The following is a 6606-nucleotide window of genomic DNA, read 5'->3' as shown; positions in this document are numbered from 1 at the left end:
TTTTCTTTAGACTAAGATTTAGGTGCTTTAGAATTTTGCGACGCCCTTTTTAAGTTTTAGTTTCTTTTTAAGTTATTTCCATTTGGGATTTAGTTTTTCCTGTAAGCTTTAATATTTTTAGACTTTTTACTATGTATCAATTATCATTCCAATTAGTAATATCAATTTGCGATTATAATTTTAAGTTAGTTGTAGTAATAAGGTTAAATTAGTTAAGTATTTTTAAGTTTTGATAAGTTTCTTTTATTTTTCCGTCACCTTTTATTTTTCAACCATTTTTTCTTTTTCGACATTTTTCGACGCGCAATCTTTGTCTTTATTATTTCTCGCCATTCTAGTTTTTAGGACTTAGAATTTTATTCTACTTCTTATCTAAATTTCTTAAAATTACGAAAATTTATTTTGAGTGGTTAAATTAATAGACATCAAAATTTTCTGGTTCGTAGTAATAGTTGGATTTGTACGTGGACCGGGTTATTGGAGCCAAACAGTCCTCAATTATATTGAGACCAAACGAATCCTGCCCCTCTGCTGCATCTTTTGGCTATTCGAAACGTGGGCAAAATCAGAAAAGTCTATTGATTGGATAACTTATTATAATTTTTCTTTCCTTTTTAAAACTAATAGGATATTCAGTGAATGCACCGAGCAAGACGTTCATCACCTTTTGTACGTTCACCACCTGTAACTCGATCAAGACATCGTTTAACAAATATAACCGCCGTTGATTTTTCTTTAGAATCGTCATCCAGTCGACCAAGTACTTCAGTTCAAATTACCGATAATCCATTTTTTGAACCCAACCTCACAATTGAGAATCCAGAGAATATTCAGGAACGGTTCATAGATCCTGAACCATTAAACTTTCCTCCGGAACCACCAATCATTCAAACAGAGATTGTTGAGGAACGAACTATTAAATCAGAATCATCTAGTGATACCGAGTCAACAAATTCAATTATGGAGAATCTGGAACCTTTAAGTATGGAAGACCGAATGAGAGCTAAACGCACTGGCCAAGGTCACGCAATTACTCATCCAGACATTAATGCGCCAGATTATGAAATCAAAGGACAAATTCTACACATGGTGACTAATCAATGCCAATTTAGTGGTGCGCCAAAGGAAGATCCAAATGAACATCTACGTACCTTTAATAGGATCTGCACACTATTTAAAATCCGAGAAGTGGAGGATGAACAGATATATCTCATGTTATTTCCCTGGACTTTGAAGGGAGAAGCCAAAGATTGGTTGGAATCGTTACCTGAAGGGGCGATCGATACATGGGACGTTTTAATTGATAAATTTCTTAAACAATTCTTTCCTGCATCTAAAGCCGTAAGACTTCAAGCAGAAATTGTTACGTTCACACAAAAGCCAAATGAAACTCTATATGAGGCGTGGACAAGATATGGAAAGTTGTTAAGAGGATGTCCGCAACATGGTTTAGACACCTATCAAATAGTACAAATATTCTACCAAGGATGCGACATCACTACAAGGAAAGATATAGATATAGCAGCTGGTGGTTCTATTATGAAGAAAACCGAAACTGATGCTTACAAAATTATTGATAATACTGCTTCCCACTCACATGAGTGGCACCAAGAAAAAGACATCATTAGATCATCTAAAGCAGCTAGAGCCGATTCTAGCCATGACTTAGATTCCATTTCAGCAAAGATAGATGCTTTCGAGAGACGAATGGAAAAGATGACTAAGGATATTCACTCAATACGAATTAGTTGTGAGCAGTGTGGAGGACCACATTTGACAAAAGATTGTCTAAGTATTGAATTAACAATGGAACAAAGAGAGAATATTTCATACATAAACCAAAGGCCTGGAAATAATTATCAGAATAATTATCAACCGCCAAGACCGATTTACAATCAAAACCAGAATTATAACCGAAATATTCCATACAACAACCAACAAGGTCCTAGCAATCAACAAGTATCCAATAATACTTATAATCAGCAAAGACCGAATTTTCAAAACAAACCACCACAACAAACCGATGATAAAAAGCTGAATTTAGAAGATATGATGACGAAGCTAGTTGAAACTCAAACACAGTTTTTCACATCTCAAAAACAAACCAATGAACAAAATGCTCAAGCATTTAGAAATCAACAAGCTTCTATTCAAAATCTGGAACAAGAAGTGAGTAACCTAGCAAGGTTAATAGGTGAAAGAAAACCGGGAAGTTTACCTAGTGATACAAATGCTAACCCCCGGAATGAAACAGCTAAAGCTATTACCACAAGAAGTGGTACAACACTTAAACCACCTGAAATACCTGTAACTTCTGATGAAACTATTCCTACTCCACAAGAACCACAACCTGATCAAGATAAGGAAAAAGAACCGGTAGTTGAAAAGGTTAATGAAGATAACACAGTTAAGGATAAACCTTATGTTAAACCATACCAACCACCACTTCCTTACCCGAGTAAAATGAAGAAAGAAAAACTTGAAGCCGAGCAATCCAAATTCCTGGATATGTTTAAACAGATAAATGTAAATCTTCCTTTCATTGATGTGATTTCAGGAATGCCAAGGTATGCTAAATTCTTGAAAGATCTAATCACGAATAGAAAGAAAATGGAAGAACTCTCGGCTGTTACTATGAATGCCAATTGTTCAGCAGTGCTGTTGAATAAGATACCAGAAAAACTATCTGATCCAGGAAGTTTCACAATTCCATGTTTTCTGGGTAGTCTTAGTTCAATAGAAGCATTGGCAGACTTAGGTGCTAGTATAAATCTAATGCCGTATTCACTATACGCTAAACTAGACCTTGGAGAATTGAAACCAACCAGAATAAGCATACAACTAGCCGATAGATCAATAAAATATCCTAGAGGGATAATGGAGAACATGCTAGTTAAAGTTGGTACTTTAGTATTTCCAGTAGATTTTGTTGTTTTGGACATGGAAGAAGATTCTCAAGTTCCTCTCATATTAGGAAGACCATTCTTAAACACGGCTAAAGCAATGATAGACGTGTTCGGTAAGAAACTGACCCTAAGTATAGAGGATGAGAGTGTTACCTTTTCAGTTGATAGAGCAATGCAACAACCACAATCTGCAGATGATACATGTTATTATATTCAAACTATAGATGCACATGCAGAATTATTAGAAGAATTTCCAGAATTACAAGGAACAGGAGAATGTTCTTTAGGAGAAGGAAATGAACCAATTGATGAAGCTGAAATGTTAGCTACACTTATAGCTAATGGATATGAACCAACAACAGAAGAAATTCAAATGCTAAAAGAAGAAGACAGATATCGATATAAATCATCGATAGAAGAACCTCCGAAATTAGAGTTAAAGCCACTTCCAAACCATTTGGAATACGCTTATTTACATGGTGAATCTGAATTACCTGTAATAATATCGTCTTCTCTTACTAAAAATGAGAAATCACAACTCATTTCTGTGTTGAAAGCTCATAAACCAGCCATTGCATGGAAGATTCATGATATTAAAGGAATAAGTCCTTCGTATTGCACACATAAAATCCTTATGGAAGAAAGTCATAAAACGTATGTGCAACGCCAACGAAGACTAAATCCTAATATGCAAGATGTAGTTAAAAAAGAGATTATTAAACTGCTAGATGCAGGTTTAATATATCCAATCTCTGATAGTCCATGGGTAAGCCCAGTTCAATGCGTGCCTAAGAAGGGTGGCATGACTGTCATCACAAATGAGAAAAATGAGCTTATTCCTACTAGGACTGTAACAGGATGGCGTGTATGTATTGATTATAGAAAATTAAATGACGCCACCAGAAAAGATCACTTTCCCTTACCTTTTATAGATCAAATGTTGGAAAGATTAGCCGGAAATAGTTACTATTGTTTTCTAGATGGATTTTCCGGATATTTTCAAATTCCAATAGCACCCGAAGATCAAGAGAAAACCACATTCACGTGCCCTTATGGTACTTTTGCTTACAAACGCATGCCATTTGGACTTTGTAACGCCCCTGCAACCTTTCAAAGGTGTATGATGGCGATTTTTCACGACATGATAGAAGAATGCATGGAAGTATTCATGGATGACTTTTCAGTCTTCGGTGATACATTTAAATCATGTCTAGTTAATCTGGAACGAATGCTAATTAGATGCGAAAAATCAAATCTAGTACTTAATTGGGAGAAATGCCATTTCATGGTTAAAGAAGGCATCGTTCTTGGACATAAAATTTCAAAAGAAGGAATTGAAGTGGATAGAGCTAAAGTAGATGTAATTGCTAAACTTCCACATCCCACCAATGTTAGAGGAGTTAGGAGTTTTCTAGGGCATGCCGGTTTTTACCGACGTTTTATAAAAGATTTTTCTAAAATTGCCACTCCTATGAATAAACTCCTAGAAAAGGATGCGCCATTCATCTTTTCAGATGAGTGTATCAAATCTTTTAATATTCTTAAAGAAAAACTCACTAATGCACCGATCATGATAACACCAAATTGGAATCTACCATTTGAACTAATGTGCGATGCAAGTGATTTTGCAATGGGAGCCGTTTTAGGACAAAGGATTGAAAAACGATTTCAACCTATATATTATGCGAGTAAGACGTTACAAGGAGCACAAACGAACTATACAACTACTGAAAAAGAACTCCTTGCTATTGTCTTTGCTTTTGACAAATTTCGATCATATCTCGTTCTAGCAAAAACGGTGGTCTATACCGACCATTCTGCTCTTAGATACCTATTTTCAAAACAAGATGCTAAACCAAGATTAATCCGTTGGATTTTACTCTTACAAGAGTTTGATATTGAAATCCGAGATAAAAGAGGAGCAGAAAATCTCGCCGCTGATCATCTTTCTCGTCTTGAAAATCCTGAGTTAGAAGTTCTAAATGAATCGGCCATAAAAGACAACTTTCCTGATGAATATCTATTGAAGATAGATTATAAAGAAATCCCATGGTTTGCAGACTATGCAAACTACTTAGTTTGTGGATTCCTTGAAAAAGGATTATCGTACCAAAGACGAAAGAAATTCTTCAGTGATATAAAACACTATTTCTGGGAAGATCCACATCTGTTTAAAAGTTGTCCCGATGGAATAATACGCCGATGCGTATTTGGAGATGAAGCTAGTAAAATTTTAAACCATTGTCACACAGGACCAACAGGAGGGCATTATGGGCCTCAACTAACAGCAAGAAAAGTTTATGAGGCTGGATTCTATTGGCCTACAATTTACAAAGACGCACACCTTCTTTGCAAATCCTGTGATGCATGTCAAAGGACCGGAAAAATAAGTCAACGTGATGAAATGCCACAAAATGTCATCCAAGTATGTGAAGTATTTGACATTTGGGGTATTGAATTTATGGGTCCATTTCCAAAATCTCATAATAATCTATATATACTCGTAGCCATTGATTATGTATCTAAATGGGCGGAAGCACAAGCTCTCCCAACTAACGATGCACGAGTTGTAGTCAACTTTTTAAAACGTCTTTTTGCAAGGTTTGGAACACCGAAAGCTTTAATAAGTGATCGGGGTACTCATTTCTGTAATAATCAACTTGAGAAAGTTCTTAAAAGATATGGAGTAACTCATAAAATCTCCACCGCATATCATCCACAAACAAGTGGACAAGTTGAAAATACAAACCGAGCTTTAAAACGTATTCTAGAGAAAACCGTAGGATCAAATCCGAAGGAATGGTCCATTAAATTGGAGGATGCACTCTGGGCTTTTAGAACAGCCTACAAAACTCCAATTGGAACCACACCTTTTAGACTTGTGTATGGAAAAGCATGTCATCTTCCAGTAGAAATTGAACACAAAGCATTTTGGGCTTTGAAAACATGTAATCTTGATTTACATGAAGCCGGACGTCTACGATTAAGTCAACTAAACGAATTAGAAGAATTAAGACATGAAGCATACGAAAATTCGTTAATCTATAAAGAAAGAACGAAGAAATGGCATGATAAAAGAATCAGAAGTTCAAAAGAATTCAAAGAAGGAGACAGAGTTCTTCTTTTCAATTCACGATTCAAGCTATTTCCTGGAAAATTGAAATCAAGATGGTCTGGACCATTCATAGTCAAAAGAGTTTTCCCATACGGAACGATAGAATTAATAAATTCAAATGGGATTGAATTTAAAGTTAATGGTCACAGAGTTAAACATTACATACATGGTCCGATGGAAGTCGACAACGAAGTTAATCACAATTTCGACACCACAGCTAACTAAGTGTGGGGAGAATCAAGTCTTTAAAGGATAATATGTATTTCTGTTAGAGTTAGATTGTCTGTTTTCGTGTAGTTCTCGAAAATGGAACACGTATGGTCTTTCCCTAGCAGACCCTAAAGAACTAGTCTTCTCCCCCCATTCTGAATTTTTATTTTTTTAGGTTTTTACAAAATGAAGACTGCCTGTGAACTAAACCATGGTCTAATGCTACACGCTTTGATCACTAAACGTAATAATGACATACTCCCGAGTGAAATAGTATCAGTAATCAGAGAAAGAATGGACGGAGTTAGAAAAGGATCCAGATGCGAAGATAATAAGTTACAATTTGGTAAAGGAAAATCAAAATCCGCAGCGAAA

Source organism: Rutidosis leptorrhynchoides, chromosome 1 (genome assembly GCF_046630445.1).
Source record: "Rutidosis leptorrhynchoides isolate AG116_Rl617_1_P2 chromosome 1, CSIRO_AGI_Rlap_v1, whole genome shotgun sequence".
Lineage (NCBI taxonomy): Eukaryota > Viridiplantae > Streptophyta > Magnoliopsida > Asterales > Asteraceae > Rutidosis > Rutidosis leptorrhynchoides.
The sequence above is the reverse complement of the archived record's forward strand: the minus strand, read 5'-3'. Positions refer to the sequence as shown.